The 13,228-nt window shown below is 38.5% G+C and overlaps 1 protein-coding gene across 2 annotated transcripts in view; it reads left to right on the top strand.

The window, feature by feature from the left end:
- The window catches only part of PDZRN4 (PDZ domain containing ring finger 4), a 226,566-nt gene that overhangs the window by 143,533 nt on the left and 69,805 nt on the right, over positions 1 to 13,228 (top strand). The gene's annotated exons all lie outside the window — the stretch shown is intronic.

Raw genomic sequence — 13,228 nt, 5'->3', positions numbered from 1 at the left:
ATTCCAGGGGTAGGTTGTTTTTACATAGTGGGCAGTTAGGTCTTTTACCTTGCTATTAAAGAAGAAAATACAATGTTGCTGTGCCTCACTGTGCATGATTTCTGTTCAGCCCATGCAGAAGGAAGGCAGGATCACCCTGGCCTCTGCTGAGCAGAATGTGACACTGGTTGCAGCAGAGTTCTCTCTTTTTTCTTGGAGGATCAGAGGATGATTCATAAGCAAGCTAGTCTCATAGTTACCTTTGTTCAATAGGTCTGTATTGGTCATCCCTTTCCAGATATACAGCTGTAGGCAGAGTGAAGTTAAATTTCAGTAGAAAATTATCAAACCAGAAGAAAATAAAATAGATGTTGATTTGTGACCAGTTTCTCTTTGTCCTGTCAGCTGTCTGTATACCAACAGAAAACAATATGCAGAATTAAACCTTCTAGTAAGGACACTTCTGTAAGTGTAGTGGAGGTTTATGTTTAGATCAGGAAAAAAGTTATACTTCTTATAGATTGGCAGTATGTTGAATCCATTTGAAGAAGAGAGTCAGAACTCCAGAGAATATTTTCCCAACATGCTGCTGGAAGCACAAGGTACAGTTTGTTTCCTCTTTTTAGGAACAGGCCTGTAGTTTTAAATCTGTTTAGCATTCATAGAATACCTCACTTTGTTGTGAATTATAGACTGTGTAAATAAATTAGGCAGAAAATCATGTATCAGGGATAATCACCTGGCTAAAATTGCAGAACAGCATTTTTGCTAGGACCACTGAGAAAGTAAATTCATGGGAAATACTTCAAATCTTCTGTTTTATTTTTAATTCACAAACAGCTTCTAGAAAATACTAGTTAACACAGAATAAGATGATGCTAAAAATTCTGAAATATGTTTGCAGTTACAAGTGTAACAACTTTCAGAGTTGAGAGTATATTCAGGAATATTGTCCATATGCCTCTATTGGCTGCAAAGTAATGCAGCTTGCCTTACTCTAAGTGAACATTCAAGGATTGGAAACTTGCCATTGCTTGAGAATTTAGACCTTACTTGCACCTATCTACACAGTATAAACTTCTGATTGTCCTTTACAAATATTGTAGTTCAAGAATAATTTTTTTTTTTTTTTTTTTTAATTAAAGCTTTTTGTTTTCACATTTGCAGCTAAATAGGTGCAGTAGCTTAGATAGTATGGATATAGCAGGGTTGATTTTCCTTATTTTTGCAATCTGCTATAAAAAGTACAAAAATTTAGAGCTGTGGTTGTTTATCAAAGAATATAAGCCATTTTACAGAACAGGAAAATTCAATTAAATATTACATTTTTTGCCTTACTATATGTAAATGATTGATACTGGGAAACTGAGAAAGCAAAGTCCTTTATCACCTATATCCAGGAATGTGTAGAAAATACTCATTAAATTAACATTAGTTTAAGAAAAATGGAACTTCTGAGCCAATTACAGTTTACTGTTTAGACTGAAACAAAAAATATGACCTTTGTTAGAATGTGTGACTTGAGCAGGCAGTTCCATATAAAATTGAGAAGCTGCAAATGTTCTGCACTTGAGTGATGGTGAACGTGTGATCTTAGTTCTGCTTCATTAGCCCCTAGTGAATGAGTGGTAAATTTTTCCTATTTATACATTTCTGTCAGGGGATCATAAACATAGCCCGACTAGTGCATGTTTTCAGTGCAGCAATTTCTTTTTTTTTCTTTTTTTCCCCCAGCTTTGATGAATAGTTTATATTCCACTTGAATAAATTTTTCTTCTTTTCAGATATTCAGATAGGTATTAGCACTGGTTAATTATGCACTCAGTACCTTTTCTAATAGAACTATCTGTCATTATGGCAAGCTTTTATGTTGTATTTGAGGTATTCAGTCTTTTCAGTAAAATACTGCTTTTGCAGTATGCATGGGAACGATCAATTTTATTTTCTGCTGATTTGATAATTTTCTACTGAAATTTAATCTTCTGTGCTATGGAGTTTGTGGCCAAATGAAAGATTTTTTCCTCTGCTAGGAAAGTATATAATGCTTCAGGTTTTTACCTCTCATTGCAGAAAGTACACCTTTAGATTATTCTGCACTATAATACTTTTACATCTCCTTTTAAGGATAAAATAAAAAGTGTGCAGCCAAATTGTTTTCTGTGTCATTTACTAATTCAGTATACCAGGGTTATAAACAACTTTTCGTTTTTCCTAGGTGTTTCTCCAGTGGTGATGTTTTGTGTAGAATGTGTAGTTAAAAAAGTCACCCAAGTTGGTACTGACATAATGAATAATGTACAAATTTATAAGTAGTTTTTTCTAGTCAGTGTTTTTTATACAAATGCAAAGTATGTTGCTGGCTATGAACAGAGTAGGTTTTGTGTGCTTCTATACCTCTATATTACTGCTTTTCCTTCTTTTCAGGCCTTTTTGTCCAGGATTTTCAAAGACCCTTATCCAGAGTTAGGTATTTGTCACAATTGAATTTCAAGCAGTTTCAGTAATTTTCTTAGTGGACACTTCAGTCTTAAACCCTGTTAGATGGAGCCAACCAAATTTAATTGGAAAGTGGAATCTTTCAGATACACCTGAGCAATCTTTCCCAAAATGCTGTGCTAGTGCTATCTCACCACAACCAGTTGTAGGAGTGAAACTTGTTATATCTCCAGCTCCTGGCAGCTGACTGAAGGTGACAGCAGGCATTTGACACTTTTTTTCTGATAATGGTCTAGACATCCTAGAGAAAGAGCCTGAAAAAGTGTCCGAGCTTTGGATGGTGTTCTACATGGTGGTGAATTTTACATGGTTGGAAAAAGATGAGAGGAAGAGGAAAGAAACTCTGTAAATGATAGTTTATAAAAATGCATAGCATTGCTAACACAGGCATGCCTTAAAGGCTGTGTTTTTTATCATTACTGTAAATCCATTCTCTGCTACCTTAGAACTGCTCTCCTAATCACAAGAAGATAAGATCATAAACGGGAACAAACTTAGTAATAACAACAGATATGATCAAAGTCTCAGAAACGCTTTTAGTTGGTTGCTGATTCCTTAATATTGACTATTCATAAATTCATAGAATAATTTAGGTTGGAAAATATCTTCAAGATCATTGAATCTAACTGTATGCTTAACACTGCCAAGTCCATCACTAAACCATGTCTCTGAATGACATCGCTACATTTCTTTTAAATACCTCCAGGTGTGGTGACTCCACCTCTTTCCTCAGCAGCTTATTCCAATGCCAAATAGCCTTTTCTGTGAAGACATTTTTCTAATAAAACCCCAGGACAAACTATTACTTGTTGGATGAAGAGATTGACCCTCACCTCACTACAACCTCCTTCAAGGCAGTTGTAGAGAGCAAGAGGTTTCCCCTCAGCTTCCTTTTCTCCAGGCTAAAAACCCCCAGCTCCCTCAATCACTCCATGCAGCACTTGTGCTGCAGGCTCTTCACCAGCCTCATTGCCCTTCTCTGGAAAAACTCCAGCACCTCGATGTCTTTGTTGTAGTGAAGGGCCCAAAACTGATCACAGGATTTGATGTGCAGGGAGATGGTCACTGCCCTAAGTCCTGCTGGCCACACTATTGTTGGAAAAACCAGGGTGCCACTGGCCTTCTTGACAACCTGGGCACAGAAAATGTATAGGTAAGTTTAAAAGAAGCTAGAATAAACCTAATTGTAGTTATCATTGACAAAGACTCTTGCTCCATTAGTGCAAAACAAATTGAAGATTCAAGAAGGTAAGAGGGCTCATGAAAATTTGAGAGAACAGATGACCTGAGAAATAAGGGATTCCATAAGGGATTCCAGTGAAAATAATATGTATCAGGGTATCAAATAGCTCCCATTTTCTTTATCACACTGATAAATTCCTAGTATTCTGTTCCTGTTTTAGCCTCTAACTTCTATAAATCTTTGTGCACTCTTCTTTTTCAACAAGATATAGAAACCTTGCACTTGGTTGATAAAGCATCTGTAAGTACATTACACAGGGCATGCAACAGTAATACTCTAGTCTATTTCCCTATTTACCCTAACTGTAGTATCAAAGCATGTATCAGCCTAATAGAGTAATCTTGATCTGTGACAAGGAAGTACCAGGGGGAAAGAAAAAGTATAGGAAAGTTTTGCTCAAGATAATATATAGTGCCAAGAACATGAAATCAGTGCTTCTACCTCTTCCCCTCCATACTCCAAAATAAAGAATAACAACTCTGCTGAAGATACAAACAGAAAAATAGAATTGGATTTGTTTGGGAACAACCTATTATGCCTTGTGTTGTTACACCTGTTCTTTGGCTAGAGAAATTGTCTCTTACTTATGTTTTCATGGAAAGGTCGGTATATGTAAAGATAATTAAGCTGGGATCAGCATCTTCTCAGGTTAACAATCAACTGCTGATTATTTGCTGATTCTTGCAAAACAGAAAATCTGTTCTTATCCAAACACTAATTATGGAATATCTGCAGAATTATTCCAAACTAGTTTAATTATACACAGGTTTTTATGCCCTGTTTAATTGCATTTTACACTAAAGAAAGGTCCAGACCAGTCCTCTTCCTGATCTGGATCTTTCTTCAGTATAAAATGCAATTTTATACATAAGCTCTTTTTACATCTTGACTTTGCTTTAGAGGTTAAACTGACTGGATTGTCCCAGATGCTTCACCATTGTGGTAGACAATTTTTTGAGTGGCTCCCCAACCTCTATTAATTACCATATTGGGATGAGCCTCCTGTATCACATCAAACAGATTACATCTGTTATATCAAATAAAATTGGTGTGTGGTGGTTATTGATGGGGCCTCAACCATCCCAGTTTTATTAAGACCACTTTTACACCTAGGTTATGAGTTAACAGTGCCATTATCTTTCCCCAAAATCCCTTGACAGTTAGTACTGCCAGCAGCAGTAGAAATTATAGAGGGATTAATCTCTGGCTCCATCCCCCAAAAGCTTTTCTCTGGAGGTACAGAATGGTATGTTGAACTGTGTTAAGCAGTGAAAGATTTAATGAAAAAAAAGCCCCCAGTGTCTGCCTGCATGAGAGTCCGTGTCTGTCCCTTTCCAAACCTGTCAATACCATTTTCCATCTGTGCAAGCCTGTTGGGCTGCCACAATACACACAGGGGCTTGGGAGGTTTTGTTGCTGTAGCTGTTTCTAAAAGCCCAACCCTGCAGAAAGTTGGTTGGTGCAGTTGAATTCTGAGAAAAATGAGGAGCTGGGTTAAGAGGAGGAAATTACCCATCTCTCTAGAGTCTCTTTGATTGCAAATCATTCTTTCAGCTGTGGGAGAGGGTCTGGCACAGTGATGTGAGCGGGGGGAGATCCCGTGGATGAGGACAAAGAGCAGCACTGGGCACAAAAGGGTGCGGGAAGGAGAGGGGACACAGTGACTTGGCAGGTCACTCCGGTGGCACCCTGCTCTGCCTGATAAGGGTGGGTTTTACAGCGGGATGCTGCTGTAGACACACCTCTGTGCACAATGCAGAAGCACTGGGGTTTGGGGAAGGAATGATAAGGAGCACAATGAATAACTAACAAAGCTCATTTGATGAATGCAGTCATTTGCATCACAGTGCCAAATAGCTTTGCTCCTGGTAGCTGAGTGTCATACCCAGCTACAAATATTAACATTGTTTCAATGACATCTAAGGGTGGCAGTTGGCTGTAAGGGAGGAAACGTTGTTAGGAACTTTGAAATTGTGCAGACGAAAAGAAAGCCTGAAGAATAGTGAGCTGCCTGTCCCTCGCTTTAATTTTCTTTAGGGAAGTTAATGGCAAGATTGCTAAAACAGGCTTCTCTGAGTTTTAAAGGGTGTGTACAAGTAAAGGGAAAATACAAGACAGAACCAACATCATGCCTTCCTATTTGCATTTTTTTACTTCTTTCAAATGCCAAATGATGACCATGTTAATTGATGGCTTTTCTGCATAGGTAATGCCTGTAGGTGCAGCATCTAATATCAGTGGACCAATCTTTGTGACATTCTTGAAGATGCAGTATAAAAAGTTAGCCCAAATCAGAGATTTTCTTGTCTGTTTTTTGTCTTATTTTCACTTTCAGTCACACTCCTAATGTTTTCCAGTGAAATATAAATGAATACACATTGTGCTATGTTTTGTTCCTCAGGCTTCATTCCCCAGGGAAAAAATAAATCATTACTTCTAATGTCAGAGAGAGATCATACAGGAAAAGCATATTTCATTATTTTACCTACCACAAGCAAGGAATATAAAAATCCATAACCCCCAGATGAATGAAGGCTTCACCTTCCACTGAAGTTATGCTCTACTACCAGATCCCTGATGTATGGGTCATCTATAGATTATACTTTTGCAATGGAAAAACACCAGAGAACGTACAATACTTGAAGCGTATTTCTGAATGTTAGTTCCATTTACAATGCATGGTCTTGGTCTTCAGATGAGAGCACTCTAAATTAAGCAATAACCTTTGCCTTCTTCAGTGTCCTTTTCCCTTCTTAGTGTTTATTTCCCTGGCCATTTTCCTTGGACCTTAAGTTTCTTGAACTCTTACATATGGCACTTTTTATGTGTCTGTGGTTCATATATGTTCATATACTCTGTATTTCCACTAGCTGATAATAGCTGATGGCAGTTCAAAAATTATGTGGTGAGTGTCAGAAGGTGGAAGGGTGTTAAACATTAGTAGAGCACCTGTGTAACTGTTGTAAGAGGTCCTTAATTTTTTATTCTGTTGGGGGTACTTTGTTGCTGGAATATTTCTGAAAAATTACAAATGGAAGTTGAGAGACAAGACAATGACATTTGAAGAGAGCTGTGAAGTGTTAAGAGCCTTAGTCCTAAGAATTTTGGGGGTTTCATCATTCTTAGGAAAGCTGGTGATGGCAGACAATTCCCAGCAGCACATAAGAAATGTTTGCACCGTGTGATGAAATGGCCAAAATTTGCATCAGCAATCACTTCATCAGACTGTGGGCAACTTACAGCAATGACCAATCCTTCACAGATTTCAAGATCAATACAGTACTTTTCTGATTCTGGTCTTACTATTGTGTGATCATGTTTTGTTATTGCTGCTATAGAATTTAATTAATTATTTTCTCCTCTTCACTTGCAGTTGCAAAATAAAGATACAGAGGAGCAAGGAGGTTTGGGGTTTGGTTTTTTGGTTGTTTTGGGTTGTATTTTTTGACATTGGGCATGTAGTTTATGGTTTGAATGTTTATTTCATATGTGTAAAGTAATATCTGAATCCATATTAAGTCGGTTTCAAAATTTGGTGGGTATTTGTTTAGCTTGCAGAAATACTTAGGGGAGGTAGTTGCTGTAGAATTCTGATACCTGGTAAAGGAAAGCAGAAGCCTCTGTAAGGAAGCAGGATATGGGTCAAGACAGTGGTTTGTAATAATGGTATGTCTTCAGATTTCTGAAAGTGCATCTTGCATATATTTTCAGTTCAGTGAGTCTCCCAGTCACAGATGGGAGCACAGTAAAGAAATAATAGCAAAGCAGCCAGAAAAATCTGAATTATCACAGTCCTTTAAAAATGCTTTTTCTTTGATGTAGTCCAGTAAGAAGTTTGTTCATTAGCAGCACCTCTTTCCTTCCATTGCTGTAATCCATTCACAGGCTTTTGTAGGACTCTCCTAGACCTTAAAATGCTATGTGCATAGAGGCAGTTTTTCATGGTGCAAATTTGTTCAGCAACATCTGGTTTACAGTATTTTTCAAACAGAACCTCATTCTTACAGTTTTCCAAGGTCCTATACTACTGGAGAGTGATCCATTTTCACTTCCTTCAGTTTTCATTCTCACCTCTGTGTCCTTTTGTAGTTTAGTCTACTGCCAGTGTAAAACCAAAATTGAGACATTCTTGGTTATTAATATATTATGAATACTGTGAACCTCCAACAGAGCTTAATCTTTCACACTGACTCCTAGTCATCTTTCAGGAGTATACAGAGAGTGAAAATGGGCCACTTGAAACATTTTAACCTGATTGGAAAAAAATCTCCTCTCCTTATCCTTGCAGCTCCCTGGTTAAAATTGTGTAGACTGCTGAGCTGAATACAGAAGCACAAAGTGTTGTTCAGATGACCACCCGTCACTTTGTGCTTATTGATAGACCTCAAAGGAGAGTGCTGTGTGACTGACAGATGCAAAGCAACACATGCTTGGCTCTAAATTTGGCATTGTCAAAGTAGTGAAGTACTCTTAGAACAAGCCCATTATTGCTAAGGATATGCAGCATGGCTCAGTGTAAAGCTTCATAATTTATGTGAAGGGGAAAACGGGAGAAGGAGGAAGAATAAATAAGCAAGAAACTGAGAATTAAAGGGTTTAACATATATTTTTGAAAATGCACCTTTACAGAGTTTGATTTCAAGGTTAACTCTATTACTTACTACACAGGTTAAAGCATATAAAGGAAGATCAAATTAGAAGCAATTTGCAATTATTTACACAGAGGCTTGAAATGCAAAAGGGGGTAAGGGTGCAAAGGATACAGATGCACAGATAAGGGTACAAAAGGGTTTAGCAGCACTTAATCACTGAGTGCTTTCCCCTTAACAGAGCACTTCAATAGGGCTAACTACCAATTATAACAGTGTCTTAACTATGGATTTGAGATAGTAACATTCATACCATAATCAATTCAAATGCACACAGGTAAAATGATGTGTACACCTATTTCTCTGCATGTAACAAAAATTTCCCTCAGGTTCAGTGAAATACATCAAATTCCTTTGTGTTTCCCAACAGGCAAGGGTTGCAGCTCAAGGAGCATGGAACTATGTGTTGGGAGCAGTATTAGCCTAGACCTCATCATCAGTGACAGTTTGAATATCAGAAGCTGAAGGGTTCATGAGCTCTGAGAGCTCAGCACTCAGAGGGAGGAGCTGGCCCAGCCTTCTGCAGTCCAGGAGAACTCAAAGGTCCTCTCAAAGGGCCACTGTTTATAGGGTTGCAAGATGATTGGATCTGGTCATCAGTCAGTTTCCATTCTGGCCATAACCCAAGTCAATAACTACTGGGCTTTTTTCCCAAAGATGGTACCATTCCAATTGGGCTACAATTCACAATGGTGCTACTCCACTTGGACTAGGGTTCAAGTAAATGGTTTACCAAGGCTACAAGGATAATTGCTTATCCTTTGTTTCCCACCTTGATTGGGCAGCTAGTGTTAGCTCTTCACAGGATCAGGCTGGCATGGTCAGGGGACCTTTAGCACTCATGGTCTGGTCAAGGCTTATCAGGAGCTTCTGAGATGAGGTCTGTGTATAATCTAAGGACAAGGGTAGGGGATGCACACCACCACAATCCAAGAATACCTTTCAAGATTAACAAGGATGGCTGGGAGTTGCTAGTAGGTGTAATAAACTCCTCTCAGACAAATCCATGAGATATGAGGGGTGGATTTAGATGATCTCCAGAGGCTTACTGTTCTGTGCTTGTATGAATGCGTGAGGAAAGAGAAAAGAAAGAGGACAGGTGATTATTTTTATTTCATAGGGAAGTTGCAAAACATCCCTCCATTTTCTGATACTTTTCTGCAATTAAATATATCTTCTAGAAGCAAAAGAAAAAATGGCCAATTTTTTTAAATTTTAGTGAAAGCCTTATCTTCTTTTGGTATTTTATAAAGCAGTGTGGAAGTGTGGTAAGTGGAGTATAGCAGCACTCAGAGTTAGGAAAAGATGTAAAGTAGTAAGTATATGGCTTCCTTTATGTGATTATTCTTAGTCAACCTGAGCATCAATTCTGATATGGTGATTCAGCCTCAGGTAGCCCCCTCCCATGGCTGTAAAATTCTATTATTCTTATGTAGCAGCTGACTTCTCTTTAAACAAATGGGTCTTCTATTTGCAAAATATTTTATATATGGTAGTTTTGTCCCCACCTGATGGGTATCTTTTATTTCTTTGCACAAGTGGGTGTGTTAATGCTGTGGTTTGAAGACAATGGTCTAATTGCTTGTCTTATTAGCCCACTGGAAATAATTGAAGACTGTAGCACTGAATTGCCATTTAGCTACCATAGCCTTGTGTGTACACGGAGCATGGCATAGCAGAGTTAATTCATTTATTAACTCCTTAACAACATATATTTAATCAGTTTTCTGGTGCTTCAGACCTTACAATCAATAAGTGCCTTTTACTTTCTTGCCCTTAATTAGGGTATATTTGTCAAGATTGGCTAATTTGTAAGCTGCAAATGGTACATGGTAGTGAATTCTTTACATCATTAAATGAGACAGTTGTGATTTTTTGTCAGGATACCCTTGTAAGATAAAACAAAATGAATCTCACTGCTTGACATTAATCCAGTAGGCACTTTTTTTTTTCCCCCCCCCCCACCAGTGAGGAATTTATTAAGACTATAGCTAGCAAGGGACAAATGTCCTGTAATAAGACAGCCTTCATGGGTATCACTGTAGTTTTGTTTCCCCATGCTTATAATTAAAAACCTGCTGTATTGGTGCAGTCATCTATTCATACAGAATGCTCTGCAAGGTGGTAGAGTTTCTTAGGGTTGTGCCCATGTTTGCATTAGAAGTGGTGTCCACTGAGGTCTGAAAACTGGTTCCTTGTATGGATTAGGCAAAAGCATTTGATAAAACCACACATGAGCAGACGGATCTCTTACCAAGATCTAATTATACAATTTTAGTCAAATCTGAAACAGATGCCCTTCTGCTTACCTATTGTGGAAGCCATTTGGTACCATTCTAATATTACACTGACACCAGGCAGGAAGGCCCCTTCTATTCCCTTGCCTTGGGTGCTAATGTAATAACTTCACAGTCCCAGAAACCAAAGTGTTTGCAGCACACACGTGTGCAAATCTCCCTACAAGGTGAGCTTGCTGCCATAGGGAGGAAGATGCATTTCTTTATGCCAGTGGTATATGGGAGGGGAATTGACAAGCAGGAGCACCTTAATGGCTTCAAACTACCTGTTAATGATCATGGCTCTGGTGCCTGCCTGGCAGCCTCAGTCTCCAATTAAGCATCTGCCCAAGCTGGAAGCAGGTCTCTTAATTGGAAAGAAACAGATTCAAAGCAGGTTGCATCTTCTGCCAAGACAGATTTATCAGCAAGGCCATGCTTTAATCCATTGTATCTCCTTTCCTACCCCCACCTGGCTTTTCTCTCAATGTTCTCTTCTGTGTAGGCACAGCCCTAGAGCAGGACAGGTAGCATGGATGGGTGCTCAGCACCTTGGGGAGGTTTGGTTTTCCCCTAACCTTTTGCTGACCTGGGGTCCAGTGATGGATGCTGTCCTAATTGCACACCCTTGACAGCACGCATACATCCATTAAGATATATTGCCTAGTACACATTCAGAAGATCTGTTTGCAGCTATCTTTTACATAGAACTGATTGTTTAATTGCAGATTAAAGATTAATGCAAGTATAATGATTCCATGAGGACACTTCAGACAAAAGCATCCTGCATCAGGCAGCCTGCATCCATTTTTCAATTTGGCCATAAATTTGGCTGGGAATTAAATAGTAAGTAGCTGTGATTGCAACACTGGTCTCTGAAGGCACTCACAGGAATGAAAATAAATGAACAGGCTCTCACACAAAGCATGTTTCATTATGGTCATTAGTGGACAGATCCTCAGCAGGGACTGAAGGTAAAATTGTCTACAAGAAATGTTGGCACATGTCTGATGAAATTGAAATAGTGAGGAAGTGAGTATGAAAACGTTCAGGTCACAGAACCTACAGATGATAAACTTATTTACCCTGAGCTGTGGCCATAAGCTGCAGGAGGTGCAGTTGTAGGAAGACCCTGGTGTCTTTTACAGAGTTTGAACATACTGGAGGAAATGTTTGCAATGTTGTGAATGCATAATTGTGTACATTGTTTAGGTACAAAGAGTTACTGCAATTTATTACCCTGCTGATTTTGATGAATTGTTAACATTTTGCTTTCTCTTATGTTTTTCAGGTAAGGCCACTTTTCTTCCCTTAAAATGCCCAGCTGGCTGGTAAGGTGTTAACTTCTCTTCATCTCTCTTCCCTTGTGTCACATGCTGTGAACAGATTCATGGACTATTTAGGTTGGAGGGGATGGCTAGAGGCCACCAGCTGCAGTTCCCTCCCACAGCAGAGCCAGTTTTGTGCAGGTTGCTCAGGGCTTTCTCCAAGGTTTGAATCTGCACAGCCTTCTTGTGAAACCTGTCCCAGTGTTCCATGTCTTTGTGGCAAAGCTTTTTAGCTGATGTCTGACTGGATTTTATTGTTTTGACTTGTGCCTGCTGAGGATCACTGTGCTCTCTGTGCTGTTGGTGGCATCAGTGAAGTAACCTTTAGTCTTCTCACAGTGCTGGAACCTGTCTTGAGAGATTGGTCTGGTTTTCCAGCTCTGGACGTAGAACAAAGCACTGAAGTTACAAATTATTTCAGCGCAGTTTGATTAAAACAGCTTTAGGAGGATTCCCTGATGTCTTGCATAGCTTTTACAAATCTTAGCAGAAGCCACTAATTTTAAGTGATAGAATTTCATATTCCTTTTGTGTAAATAGTGTTTGCAGGATAATTTATGCTATTTTGAGACTAACTAAGAATCCTAAAGTTAAAATCATTCTTCTTCTGAAAAAGCAATGTACTGCAAGAAAGTGTTTCCTTCCTTTGCCAAGTAAATGAAGGAATCCATATGGGGTTTACTGAAAGGTAACAAAAGGAATCCATATGGGATTACTGATGTGTTGTTTGACTCAATTTGACAGAGTTTCATGTAATTAAAGTCAAAGTGCTGACATCTTCAGAGATATTCAGTATTTGATATTTTGTTTGTTTTCCATTTGCTGAAGAGTCAGAAACATTTGTTTGAAAATAAGGTCCAATTTCTTTCAGTGTTTAGAAGGTTTTTGTTGCATCCTTGAAGTTGCACATAATTTCCTGAATCATTAAAGGGACACTAACTGTAGTCTTAAAAAAAAAGATGTGATTTAACACTGGTAATAAGTTTCAGAGGTGATGACATAAATAGTATGCTGATGTAGCAAATTCCACAGACTCATTGTCAATCTGTGTTCCTCCTTTTAATTTATTTTTGCTTGTTTTGTTTGTTTATTTTCCTTATATACAGCTACACAAACTCTTCTAGGCACAGACTGTTGGTTATGCATTCATACAAAGAGAGTACTTCAACTTCCTGATAAATCCTCCACATTGTGTAGCTGCTAACATGTTAGCAACATTGATAATACTAATCTATGCTTCCTTATGAACATGTCCTT

This window comes from Erithacus rubecula, assembly GCF_903797595.1.
Source record: "Erithacus rubecula genome assembly, chromosome: 4".
Lineage (NCBI taxonomy): Eukaryota > Metazoa > Chordata > Aves > Passeriformes > Muscicapidae > Erithacus > Erithacus rubecula.
Note: the sequence above shows the minus strand (reverse complement) of the source record. Positions and strands in the feature narration are given on the sequence as shown.